General features: G+C 45.8%; 1 non-coding gene and 1 pseudogene across 1 annotated transcript; both read right to left on the bottom strand.

The window, feature by feature from the left end:
• Nucleotides 1-14,462, bottom strand: part of LOC144102642 (putative sodium-dependent multivitamin transporter) — a 68,680-nt pseudogene that overhangs the window by 25,805 nt on the left and 28,413 nt on the right.
• TRNAS-UGA (transfer RNA serine (anticodon UGA)) lies at nucleotides 3,619-3,691 on the bottom strand. The gene has a single exon. It is a non-coding gene; the product is annotated as a tRNA-Ser (tRNA).

Below are 14,462 nucleotides of genomic sequence, written 5' to 3'. Positions count from 1 at the left end.
ACGGTTTGGTAATACGATTTTATTAGTTTTGGAGTTCCGTAAACTATATACATATATGTCCAGTATTTTTATTCACTTCAATTAATATTATTTATTGCTTCATTTGTAAAAAAATATGAAGCCCAAAGAAATTCTTTGTGTTGTGTAGTGGGAGACTCTCGTCACTGTCTAAATGCTAAGCTGCGCTTGAGTACGGGCGTAACGGCGACAGCTGTTCCGATCTTGGAGAAATTCAGATATTTGGCGGTCGAAAACAAAGAGCCCCACTGCGTAAGCAAGCCTAACAGGCTATCTATTTCTCAGAGTATGTAGTACGTGTCAGTTCCTAAGAATGCCAAATGCTTCAGTTACAAACCCGACGTAACTGACACGTCATACTCACATTTATGGGGAACGTCCCGTAGGAGGTCCTTGCAGTGGTTGAACGCGTCATTGGCAACGAGAATTGATAGGTACATACTTTCAGTGCGGCGTTTGATATTTACACACGTACTGGACGTGGTTTGGTGGCCTCTTGCAAAAGCTTTTTGACTATCCTTGTACAGTCCACCCTTGTCTGAGAACTTATAAAACAAGACTAAAATAATCTTCCTTTGGCACCTGGCTTGTAGAATTCTATAATTTATACAAATAAAAAAATCATGGCATCAAGCTAGTCAGCTTCTTTTAGGCTTAGCCACGCTGAAGGCTGCAAGAGAAGAAACGGTCGAAAATCACCTGGTCGTAGCTATTGATGGCACCCTACAGGACAAGGTCGCAGTCCCTGTACCAGTATATGAGGAATAGAGCTGCAACATCTCCAAACAGGAAGAAGGACACAGCGATAAAACCGCCTGTGACCGCCATTCTGCAATGAAAAGTACGAATGAGAATTTTCAGTTTCTTTTCAGTTTCTTTTCAGTTTCTTCACATTAAAAACACAAGCGTGTAGGACATGCCTTTTCGCTTCTCGCAGTGTCCTGGCAGCAATGAACCTTTGCACAGCCATCTGGTCGAATCCTGTGCGCGCCACCATATAAGACAGCCCTCCCATCAGGCAGCTCCAGACATTCTCGTCATTTGTGGCGTCTAAATCCGTTCTGTGGTTGCAAATGAAGAATGGTTTTAAATAAACGTGTTAAGCAGCGGCCGACGTAACGCGTTGCAAGCTCCACGGCCAAATAAAGCATTAAGCCGCCCCACTCTCCTCCCCATTTGATTCGTTAAACTAAACGCACTTGCACATTATGCATCGGCACTTCGCGTACGTTACTTGAGGTGGTTTTACAGGCAGCTGGCGCCACGCGGATTCAGCCTTTCCACTAGGTGCCAGTTGGTGATCTATCCTCCATTATACTTAGCTGCAGCTGGCGTGCACGGGTTTCATCCTATCCGCGTGGCTGCAGCTGCCACGAAACGAGGCAAGGATAGTTTCCACTTTGCACATGGCCACCCGCACCCCGTCGCCTGTCACTCTCTCATAGCCTTCCATCTCCCATTTGCATTCCCTATCTCCTGAGAGTGCAGTAGGGGATGTCGTTCTCTTGAATGTCCCACCTGCCAAACGTGGCAAATGGCAGCTGGCAAACAGAGGCTTCATCCGTAGGCTGGATTGTCCCCCCCCCCCCCATTTTTTTTACGGCGAAGCTTCATGAGCAGTAAAACTAATAAACGGCCCTGGTGCTACAAAAATCTATCCCTGTAATTATTGATACTTTCCGGCATGTAAAAGGCCGGGAGCACAAAAAGCAATTCACTAAGTTGACCCACATGGTTGGCGTGTCTCATACGTGTCAACACTGGAGGTAACAAAAAGATATTGTCTCTCTCCAGGAGGCTTTTTTCGCGATATAAAGTGCAGCAACTAGTAATGACTGGCGGAAACAATCGCTTACGGGCCCTGAGTGTAAAGACCGATTAGATTATTCGGCGCAGTCAGCGGCGCACTGAGTTGCTCACGCAGGAACGCCAAGCTGTGGCAGTTATTTCTGTGTCTGGAAAGAGCTATTCCTTTATGCCATCACGAAGGCAGGACTTGTGCTGCTCCCTGTGCTCAGCGTCTTTGACCGCCAATCGCGTCGTTGGCAGTGCAGCTCAGGAGACCGCGTTCGACGAAACATCGTAGCTTGTTGCTAGCGAATGAAACTGTAAGCTATCGGCATCGTGGGCGAAGAAAATAAAGTGCAACCCTAGCGGCAGGCCTTACCGGAGAATGTACGCCGTGACGTTGATATCACTCAATGGCCTCAGTGGTGGGCTGGCACCAGCCGAGTCCTGGATGACTTTTGCGATAATGATTGCGGGAATCGACAGCATCACCAGAGCTTGGACACAGTCCGCCCACACGACACTGCGAAGCCCGCCCTTGGGTAGAAAGAACACTCAGTTGTGGGGTCATCCAAACAAGGTCGTCATCCGGTCATAAGAGGGATATTGCTACAACAGAACAGGGCTTCACTGCATATTAGTTAGCGAGCACTAAGTAAAACAAAAAAAGCACAAAAATCCGTAGTTTCGGTGGCTCCCAAAGCGAACCGAAATTCTCACATCGTTAAAGACTTCCGGCAGCTTCACCCAAAACCGAAACAGCACGATGAGTATTAAGGGACACGGAAGTGTTTACACTTGTGAAGCCTTTCCTCACTGCGTGGCACCGCAGTAATCATCGTCATCATCATGACCATCAGCCTAACTACGGCCTCAGGAGCAGAAAGCCCACTCCCATAACCCAAATAACTCTGTCCTCTGCCACTACGCACACACCTTTTTCATACAAACTTCTTAATCTCATCCGCTCCACCAACTTTCTGCCGCCCCCTGCTACGCGTCCCTTCTTTTAGAATCTAGTCCGTCACCCTTAGTGACTATTGGGTTGTCTTGGCATCGCATTACATTCCCTGCCCAAGCCCATTTCTTCTTGATTTCGATTAGGATCTCATCAAACCGCGTTTGTTTCCTGACTCATTCTGCTCTCTTCCCGTCTCTTACCGTTACAGTTATTTTCTTTCCAGAGCTGCGTTGTCTTCAAGTCGTACTGTTTGCATTAACCTATGCGTTTCTGCCCGATAGGTGAGTACCGGTTAGATGCAGCTCTTGTATGCTTTGTTATATACTGTTACATATGAGCAATAGTGCGCAGCCCCAAATTCTACGACCGCGAAGCAACAGATCATCCGTTAAATAAATTCTCCGCGTGGAGATCTGCTTCAACGGTAACTGAAAGTTGACATCTCCAGCTCCCGTGCGAAGCTTCTGCGGTTCAATACCCCCTGATGCAATTCGTTCTTGTGGATGTCTGCATCGAGCTACAGCGAACAAACATGATGGAATTTTCAAACAGACATGGAGCTACAAGTACACGCACGAAAAGACGAGGAGACTAAGTTAGAAGGCGCCTGTCCTTTGCTTCCCGTCGTTCCGTGCGTGTACTTGTTGCGCCATGTCTTTTTTCAAAAATGCAAAAACAACTAGCCCGGCAGCATACGTTACACAACTACATGACGGGGGTCAACAGTCAGCGAAACAGAGGATCGTAGCGAATGTTTCATTAAGTAACTGTCTGGCATTTATGAATCAAAAGTTAATATGATAATTATTTTGAAGATAACTGATAAGAAAACAGAAGGGAAAACAGCCGTATGTCGCCGGTGGGATCCGAACCCACGACCTCCAAATGTCACGTTCGGCGCTCTACCAACTGAGCTACGGCGACGCGTTTGGGGGTATTTATATGTAATGTAACCGTACCTTGATAGTGTTCGTTAGCGTCAACCTCGCCTGTAGCGGTGGACGTAGCACGTCCTGATTTACCGCAAGTGCCACTTAGAAACATGGTCGAAAGGCGAAGGCAGAAGCTGTGCGAGAACCCTCTCATGCTACCAATGGCATCAAGACTGCCAGAACAGAGGCCCACCTTAGCTATTGAGCAGACAAGGGAACGGAAAAGAAGGGCACGTTATGACATGTAGCGAACACAGATTCATAAAGTTCTGAATGTTTCCACGAAGGTTCCTGCCACATTTTGGGAGCTCCCACGTATTTTGTTCCCCCATCGTCACACAGAAAAAAGAAGTATCTATGTCGCAACCTCGATATAAGAGCGCGCATTTCTTGGCCTTGCGTGGAAAACAATATAGCAGGTGTCACGTTCTGTAAACCGCCCAGTGCCTGCCTAGTGCAAGTACTCTTTCTAGCTCATGAATAGGAGAATAGTGCTCTCTTTGGCCAATAGTTTAGATCGTGATGGTATCTTGAATCGCGCCGCACTGTTGCAGGACACTGTTTTTTTAGTGGTTGTTTATTGGTTAGGGTACTTTGCGGACCGCAAACTGACGCAGACTTTCGCTCCCGTATGTCCGGTTAAGACTACTAAGGCTGCCTGCTTGCATTATTCTCCTGCCCAAAGCATGAACCGATGGCCTTTTACATTGCACGGCAGAATATTAAAAATTAACCGGCTTTCTTATATTGGACGTTTGCCATGTACATATGACGTGGTAGAAAATAATCATAGTACGCATATAATTATTCGTGTAAGACGCCATATATCACGAGCCGTCTGTTTAAGTTCAACGTTGCATTGCGTTAGTCACATTCGAACAAACTGCTCTCAGTCCCGAAAGTTTTGTTCACGGATAAAAATAAGTAGGGCATGTTAAAACTCTCTCTTTGCAAGTATAAAACCAATACTTTGTATCTAAACACAAGTAACGTATTCGGGGCTTCGTACGGTAACAACAGGACAGGTCGGTAGCATTGTTTAAGAGAGATATCGAAGACAAGGTAGAGCATTCGTTTCCACGCATAAACACTGGTGTCCTTTGAGACGTAATATAAATTGCGAACAGCCATGTTGAGTAGCTTTCTTAGAGCCCTGGGAGATCAAACGTTTTTGTGGTAATATAATCAGAAACTCTATTTGGTTTATGCAGTTTGTGTATAACCCTTGAAAGTGCTTTAAATTTCACTTCTCTTTCCCAGAATAACTAACTTTAGAAGCATAGAATCCTACAGCAGACTTCCGTAAATTACGAGCGCGCAAAGTAAAGAGCAAATAAAATTTTGCACATTCGTTTTCACTATTAAATTTCTTTGTTCTCTATGGTAGTGATTATACGTGCATACAGTGCGGATATTAAAACATTTCATTTCCGCTGTGCAGCATTGTCCATATACGGAGGAAAAAATTCCGATATGAATTTTTGTCGTATTGTTGTAGGCATATTGCTTGCACTATTCATTTCAAACGTATGTTTTTACTTGTGCCAGAAACGTAGGCCAGAAGCGTATTAAAATGAGTTGTGCTTTGGACGCTGTCGAACGTTTAGGAGCAAGACCCTGGCCCCAATATGAATAAAACCTCAGGCCACATGCAATCGTGCAGTGTCTATGAGTAACTTGCGCAGCCCTGGCGACGCTCCGATCACTTGATAGCTTACATGCTCCCGGCGATAGTTACCCGGGTCGCATCGAAAACTGTACAACAAACCAAGCCCAGCAGGCTAAGAACACATTGCTTTCAAAATCAATAATTTCAAGGCTCACTAATTCTCTGCGGTGATAAGGAAATTGAGAGTGCGCAGAAAGGTATTCCTTCTGTTGTGCTTGGCACACAAAACTGTGGCCATTTGCATCCAATGAAGAATAAGTCACCCTGTGTTCAAGCACTTCAATGGCTAGGAATTGAAAAGAAGTCTTTTAAACTGCGTCCTCTCTACAGAGTCGAAGGTCTGGCAACGCTGCCGTAACCTCACCCGCCTAACCCTCAATCTCTTAATTACGCTTACTCCAATGCCCAGATGAGTCGCACGACTTGAGCTCAGACATTCGGAAACTCCCGGTTCCCCGAATTGGTGCCGTAAATATTAACTCAACAGCGTTAAGGAGCTCGTGTCAGAGAAAATACGGTGTCGCCGTTGACTGTGCGTGAAGAACTCACGAAAATTTCCCAGAGAAGCAACCCACGAGGCAGGTGGACCAGCTAGGTCACGTGACCTTGTGGTGTCATCAAAACCTGCCCAACAGAAAGGGAGCAAACTGTGCACCATGGCATGTTGCAGTTAAATTGGTCGCTCGGGAAGAGCAACCTGGCTCGAACAAGGTCCACCTGTGACAGCACCTGTCATGGCAGAGCAGTGGCGCGTTGCTAAACCGCTGCACCCCTGCTTTAGGAGTAATATGAGGGCTCCCGGGAATCTATCCATAATGCAGAAAAGTTTTCGCAGCATGAATAAAACGCACACAGAAAACAAGGAACAAACAAGACAGGACTGTGCTGCATTTCGAACTGATTTTATTTGAAAAAGCTCGACGTTTAAATACATTCAGTTATCATGAGGTGAAACCTGATCACAATCATTCAAAAAAGCAATTTCATTCTCCAGCAGTGACAGTGAAGGCGGGCGTGCTGACGCAATTGTCACCAGCTTTCCTAATAAAAAAGGCTTCGATAATTACACGCTGAAGCTTGTCCTTTGCGTGACCCAGAAACTGCGCCTTCTTAAACATTAGGTTTGCATTTGCAAGACCGGCAGTGTGCGGCAAGATGGCTGCTGGTGCCATCCTTTCCTAGATTAAGTGTTCTATCGCTCTTTCATTAAAACAACTCCCTGTTTGGCCAATGTACAGTTTTTTACACGTAAGAGGAATGCTATAAACGACCTTCGTTACATATTTTGTGAACTTTGTGACATGCTTAAAACTGCACGGCGCCTTCTTCTTTCTCGTTATCATTGGGAAAATTTTTGATAGGTTGCATGGTGCGGAAAATACAACGTTAACATTGTATCGGCTGGCGATCTTCTTCAGATTGTGAGATATCTCATGTAGGCATGGTATTACCTGAGTGTTATTCTGTTTCTTTCCTTTATCATCCGTTCCTTTACTTCTATTTATTTTCTGCATTATTCTATCACAAAGAGCTGAAATACCATCATCATGGAAGCCGGACTGCGTAGCCGCTCGACTTGCTTATTGACACTATCAGTCATTTGATGCGGGCAGGTTTTTTCTAGGGCAGCATTGATGCAGTTCATGGCAATGCCGCGTTTAACTATCTTTGAATGAGCGCTGTAAAAAGGATTATATTTCCTAGGGTTATATTTCCAACATATGTGGTTCGTTTTTAAAGTAATTCTGCGGTCTAGCACTGTATGTTGTGAGCGCAGGGAAGTTCGTACGTGAATTTTAAACCTCTTGCTGCCGCTTTAAAAGGCGTGATAATTTCTGCACCTGCGTCGTCAAGGGATGAAATATGCGAATTGTGAAGAATCACCAAGTATCATCGACATATCCAAAAATTCTTTTAACATGAAGGCCCTTTAGTGAATTGTTGACACGCTTATCGACAAAACAAAGATAGATGTCACAAAGTATAAGAGCTACTGAAGAACCTATGCAAATGCCAGCCTTTTTGGTGTAAAAACGATCATTAAAATTGATGGCCGTTGTTTGAAGATAAAATTCTAAAAGTGTTAAAAAGTTATCGCTGCTGACACCTGATAAATTACGAAAAGACACATCTCCCGTCTCTTCAATCAACTGTCTCACTGATTTAAACAGTTCGTCGTGCGGTACGGAGTAATCAAGTTCCTCAACATCTACGGAGAAACCGATGGTATCAGGAGCAATATGGTTTTGCTCTTGGCTAAGTTCTTGGACGTCGCGCGATCCTCGAACCAAGAAAGGATCTTCAAACTTCAAGCTTGTTAACTGCCTTTGCAGGTATTGTCCAACAGCTGTCATTGTCATTGCTGGAGAATGAAATGGCTTTTTTCAACGATTGTGATTAGGTTTCACCTCAGGATAACTGAATGTATTTAAACATCGAGCTTTTTCAAATCAAATTAGTTGGAAGTGCAGCACAGTCCGGTCTTGTTTGTTCCTTGTCTTCTGTGTGCGTTTTATTCATGCTGCGAAATTTGTCATCATTATGAACAGGAACCAAATAGCCCAAACCACCGTGTTACTTCAACGCATATCTTATACACTGGGCTTTCTTTCATCTGTCCAAGCAAAGCACTCTCCAGTTTTCATGTCTGAATATTATGGCAGTCACCACTTGCCAGTGCCGCATTCTGTCTTTCTGCATCAAGTAAGGCTCGGTTCCCCTAGAGGTTCAGGCCCTCTTGGGAGTTGTGTCGCCGTCCATTGGCCATGCGAGACGACTTGCAAGATCCTCAAGTCTGAATACTGGCACCAAGTTCGACTCTACGAAGATTGGCTACATGTACTCGTCCAAGACCCGCGCACAGCAAGTGATGCTTGTGCAAGCTCTAGGAAATATGCCGACTACAAGAAGCTGGCCGCACAGACCGCTGAGTTCTTATAGCAAAAGGCCCGTCATCTTCTTCCGCCTAGAAAAAGAACCCACATTGCTCCTAGCAAGGTCACCGTACTTGGCGACGCCCAGCTGTCTGACAAGATTCGCGGGATCCAGGAAAAAGGGCCAAAGTTTTGTTTTGAGCCTGTTTCAAAAAAGCACGAACAACTGGCCAGGTACGTAGCATCGCTGGAAGAACAAAGGAGCGCGACAAAGACCGAGCCCCCTGGGAAGGAGCCGAATCCGTGATAAAAATGTGAGTCGCAGTTCAATTCGCCCTCCTCAACATCAGAAAGTTGTCACGTATTTGAAGGAGCACGACCTAATGGTACTTCAATCCTACAAAGGGGGAGGATTTGTAGTTTTGCCCAAGGGCATGATGTACCAAGAAAAGGTTATTCAAACTATACAGAAGAACTTCAACGAAACGAAATTCAAAAAGAAATCCCTGAAGAGCACTGTAGTTCGTCTCCTACAAGAAATGCGTCTCGATTCCGTCGCAAGTCTAGTCAAGACATCTGAAAAAGGAAGCCTAGAACCATTCTTCTCGTAAAACACACAAGCCGGAATTTCCGTTTCGATTCATTGTCTCAGAAAAGAACTGTTGGAAATCTGCTGTTGGACAATACCTGCAAAGGCAGTTAACAAGCTTGAAGCTTGAAGATCGTTTCCTGGTTCGAGGATCGCACGAGATCGTCCAAGAACTCAGCCAAGGGCAAAACCTGATTGCTTCTGATACCATCGGTTTCTCCGTAGATGTTGACGAACTTTATTACTCCGTACCGCACGATGAACTGTTTAAATCAGTGAAACAGTTGATTGAAGAGACGGGAGATATGTCTTTTCGTAATTTATCAGGTGTTAGCAGTGATAACTATTTAACGCTTGTAGAATCTTATCTTCAAACAACGGCCATCAATTTTAATGATCATTTTTAGACCCAAAAGGCTGGCATTTGCATAGGTTCTTCAGTAGCTCCCATACTTTGTGACATCTATCTTTGTTTTGTCGATAAGCGCGTTAACAATTCACTAAAGGGCCTTCATGTTAAAAGAATTTTTAGATATGTCGATGATTACTTGGTGATTCTTGACAATTCGCATATTTCATCCCTTGACGACGCAATTGCAGAAATTATCACGGCTTTTAAAGCTGCAGCAAGAGGTTTAAAATTCACGTACGAACTTCCCTGTGCTCACAACATACAGTGTTTACACCTCAGAATTACTTTAATAACGAACTACATATGTTGGAAATATAACCCTAGGCTACAAAAGTCCCTTCTCCCTTTTAACAGCGCTCATGCAAAGATTATTAAACGCGGGATTGCCATGAACTGCATCAATGCTGCCCTAGAAAAAACCTGCCCGCATCAAATGACCGATAGTGTCAATCAGCAAGTCGAGCGGCTACGCATGTCCGGCTTTCCTGATGATAGAATTTCAGCTCCTTGTGAGAGCCTAATGCAGAATAGAAAGAGAAGTAAAGGAAGGGATGATAAAGGAAAGAAGCAGAATAACACTCAGGTAATACCGTACCTATATAAGTTATCTCACAATGTGAAGAAGATCGCCTGCCGATACAACGTTAACGTTGTATTTTCCGCACCATGCAAGCCGTCAAAAATTTTCCCAATGATAACGAGAAAGAAGAAGGCGCCTTGCAGTATTAAGCATGTCACAAAGTTCACAAAATGTGTGACGAAGGTCGTTTATAGCATTCCTCTTACGTGTAAAAAAGTGTACATTGGCCAAACAGGGCGTTGTTTTAATGAAAGAGCGCTAGAACACTTCAATCCAGTAGAGGATGGCATCAGCGGCCATCTTGCCGTACACTGCCGGTCTTGCAAATGCAAACCTATGTTTAAGAAGGCGCAGTTTCTGGGTCACGTCAAGGACAAGCTTAGGCGTGAAATTATCGAAGCCTTTTTTATTAGGAAAGCTGGTGACAATTGCGTCAGCACGCCTTCACTGTCATTGCTGGAGAATGAAATAGTTTTTTTGGATGATTGTGATTAGGTTTCACCTCATCATAACTGATTGTATTTAAAAGTCGAGCTTTTCAAATAAAATCAGTTGGAAGTGCAGCACAGTCCTGTCTTGTTTGTTCCTTGTCTTTTGTGTGCGTTTTATTCATGCTGCGAAACTTGTCTGCATTATGGATAGCAACAAACTAGCCCCCCCCCCCCCCCCCAAACCACCGTGTTACTCCAGGAATCTATTTATGTAAAACAGGGAATGGCCAGTTCTGCATGTTGCGGATTAACCTATTGCGTGGTCGCTTCTTACCTTTAACGTGGTGCTTAATGTCACCTCCAATATTTGACAGCGTTAACACTGTCTCTTTAAGCACTTAACTGCGCAAGACGAACGCTGTGTGCGTCCGCTGTGCATTTTTTTTGCGAGTTCATGTGATATTTGCTGTACACAGCTGAGCGTGCAGCACAAGCCCGGAGCTGACACTGCCGCTCCACAGAACGCCGCTCCGCGGATGTGTTCTGAGCCGCACCTTCGTTTGCGCCATGAGACGAAAGAACAGACAGGCGCCACGCGCAGTCCCTGCATCCACACACGCTTGCCGATGATTCGTGCACGTGACCGCGACACGACTGCAATCACTGCTAAAACTTCCCATCCTCGCACTGCCCTCCTATCTTCCACCGCACTTTCCCCCACCCTCTCTCCGCTAGGACTCTCGAACCAGTGCCTCCTAGAAATGAAAGGCTTCTGCGCTCCTGCTCTGACGTCACGCACGTCGTCCGGGTGGCCGTACCATGGGCAAGCCTTCACTTCTTGAGCCTAGTGCTCTAAATTCATGTCGTGATATCGCCAGCCGAGCAAGGTGCATGACACCACAGGAGGTGTGTAGAATTCTTTTTTTTTTTCTAGGAGGCACTGCCCAAGTGCACCGGCACAGCGAATTCCCCTCCTCTCCGAGCCTCATCTTCACTAGATTATACACCAATTTTTGCTGCTTTATTTCTTGCTATTGGTATGACCCTTCAAAAAGTTCCCCACAATTTTAGTCGATTAATCCTTCTCTCGACCTGTCTCTAAGTCTTGGTAGCGCTGGAAAGCTCGAAGACTAGTCTTCTGTACCGATCCCTAGTGTACTTTGTGCCCCTTTATGTGCAAGATGATTGCAGCGATGGCGTAGAGGTAGAACATCCGCCTCGCGTGCAAGAGGACCGGGGTTCAAATCCTGGTGCCGCGCAATTCTCCACCGGGTTAAAAAAAAAAGAAAAAAAATCCGCGTGTCGATGGAATTGCATAACCAGGCCTGGAGTGCGGCCTTATCTCGGTGACCAGAACCGACAACGCACTCTCTCACCAGAACAGGATTTGGCCACCCTGGTGTAGTACTTGGCCACAACCTTCTATGATCAAACCAATTAACCTTCTATGTGCAAGAAATGCGCTTTCAGTGGGTTCCAGGGCACTGTGGCATTACTTCAAATTCGATAGCTGATATTTTAGCGAAATCAGCCATCAATAGACCTGTTGCACCTGCCGTTCCAAACATTACCCTGCTGACCATGACCCGTTATGAACGTTTCCAACTACACTAGAACCTGAACCGTGAGCCCATCCTTACTGCAGCGGATTTCAAACACTTAAAGTTCCCAATGAACATACGTTCATGCGCATCAAGGCAACGTGAGGTTCCCAGAGCGCTGTTGCGCGGCAGGGTTCCTCGCCTAAATGTTTATTTACGCCTTTGTGGGTTCACACCGTCGAATATGTGTGCGCCATGCGGGGAGGTTGAAACGATAGATCATTTCATCCTCTCCGGCCGGCGGTTTGCACAGCAGAGAATTAAAATTTTGCAAAATCTATTCGCTCAACTGGGGCTGCCGTTTACTGTTTCCGTCCTCCTCTCCTTTGGTGTAACCGTCAAAGGGCATTCCCTTAAGCAGGTGTGTGAGCTTCTTCACAGATATATTATCGAAACTGGGAGATTTTTGTGTCAACTTCGGGTTGCTTTTACTTTCCTCTGAAAATTATTTTATTTCTGATTACTGCTTTAAAATAAAGTTATTCGACCCTCACCGCTTTGTTTCCTCGATTTTCATTCCGATTTTCTCAAGGTTTCTCAAGGTTCGTTATTTTTTTCACGGACTCCTGTAATTATATTTATGAGCCGATTGAGATAAACCTGGATGAGTTTTCTCCTGTCTGGATCTGCACGAAACCCCGGCGAATCCCCCACCGTCGCCACTCCAGAGCCATCTCCTCTCCGGCAGCCCTCAATACATGTGGCCGCGGTCGCCTACCTGGCCTACCCCCATAAAAGGTACGTAAACGTAGTTTTCACACAGTTCCCCGAAGTTAATGGTTAAGTACGCCTGAAACCGACTGATTTCGGTCATGCCTTTCATGTCATTTTTTTTACGTCTGGCGACGAAGGGCATTGACCCTTTCAGTTTTTGTTCACGCAGTTATTTCGCTGGAGACTGCGTAAATATCGAGCAATGGCTGTGGTTTTCCCGGGCAGTAAAAATACATTTATGGCAGGTTACTGTCGACGAACGACGCAAGGTTTCCGGAAAGCATGCGCTTCAAGTTTCCAGACACCGTCTGTTGGAGACAGTGCTTGTCGGCACGGGCGAGCATGATAGCTTGGTTCGGAGCAAACTGACGAAGGAACAGAGAAGTCAGAGGGGGATCGCTGTGGTATGACCATCATTGTCATGTCTTTGCTGCGGGAAAGCGTGTTAATTCTGGAAGCTTTGTCTTCCGCGCTGTGTTTTTTAGTCTAAAATAGGCAAATCTCTCCATTTTACGTTGCAAAACAGACGTCTCACTCTTCGCCTGATTACTGGCATATAACCGCAGCAAGCCATGTGGTTGAGCATCCGCCTCGCATGCGGGTTGTGCAGGGTTCGGTCTACCGTACTACCGGGTACACACCAGTGATACAATGGGTACAAGCTTTCCACTTTGTACCACAGGCACCTTTGACCCTGTTACCCCCACGTACTCAGACATACTCATTACATTACAGGGGTCAGCGGTAACGCTACCCAGCCCTACACAAAAGGCTATCCATAGAGGAGGCGGTAGACTGGCGCAGACTATAAACCGGGACCTAACCGCGCCTGCGCAAACTGCACAAGATTTTCCCTACACAACGTGTAGATAATTGTCCGTGGTGCCAGCGTAAACCTACACTAGAGCATGTCACATGAACCTGCCGTAAGGAAAACTTGGAACCTAGAATAGACCACCCGAGTGTGACACAGTGGAAGCACTTACTGGCAAGCCAGGACGACGAAGCGCAACGATTTCACGTACGCCGAGTCACGATGGCAGCGGTCAAGTGCCGCATCCTGGACCAAGGATCGACCACGGCACCCAGTGACCGGTAAGGGTCAAGAACACTTTAAATTGGTCACAAATGTAGTTTTTCCATCCATCCTGGCCTGCTGCTCGGCTTATATGGGGTGAAAAGCTTGAAAAATGGATTTTTGATCCAACCTTGAGTAGTCGGAAATACCTTGCGCCATGGCGTTCTTTGGCCATAGATGCCCGTGCACCGTAAAATTCTTAATCATGATCATCTTGACTACTGGTATAAGTGGGAAACGTCAATTACCAGGGCCGTGTATATCGTGCCGGCGAACCCGATGACCATGTTAGAGTACAGCAGCCCCAACGGGAACACTGGAAAAGCAGTAAACAAACAAAAAAAACACAGGAGAGTTAGTCGAGGCTTCACATCAGAGCGCAGCATACTTCCTGAGTTTCTGCAATCAGCGGCACTTGTTGGCAGAAGAAGACGCAGGCAGGTCGGTACCGGTAGCAATCATGATTGCAGCAACCGCTCCTCTTGTAGTTATATTCCTGAAGGTCACTGCTCCTGATAGCGCGCCTTGTTATCTTGCTTTACTTTTGTGGCACACACGTGTACTGGTGCCGTTATTGACAAAAGTAAGAAGGAAGCGGGACTTGTGTTTCAGCCGCTTTGGGAGGAATTTACGGCACTCGAAACCATGAAAACATCTAGAAGGGTGCGGACAAGGGTTCTTGTTATATTACACGAATATAGATATTAAAGGATGCGATACCTGTTATTCCGGAAGGAGGAGGAACAAACTCTGCTGTCTGGTCACTTTTGATAAGAACGGTACTTGTTCGCACTTGCACCCTCAGAAGCGCAACTA

The sequence above is a fragment of the Amblyomma americanum genome, chromosome 8 (assembly GCF_052857255.1).
Source record: "Amblyomma americanum isolate KBUSLIRL-KWMA chromosome 8, ASM5285725v1, whole genome shotgun sequence".
NCBI classification, from domain to species: Eukaryota; Metazoa; Arthropoda; class Arachnida; order Ixodida; family Ixodidae; genus Amblyomma; species Amblyomma americanum.
This window is presented reverse-complemented; position numbering and strand designations above follow the sequence as displayed.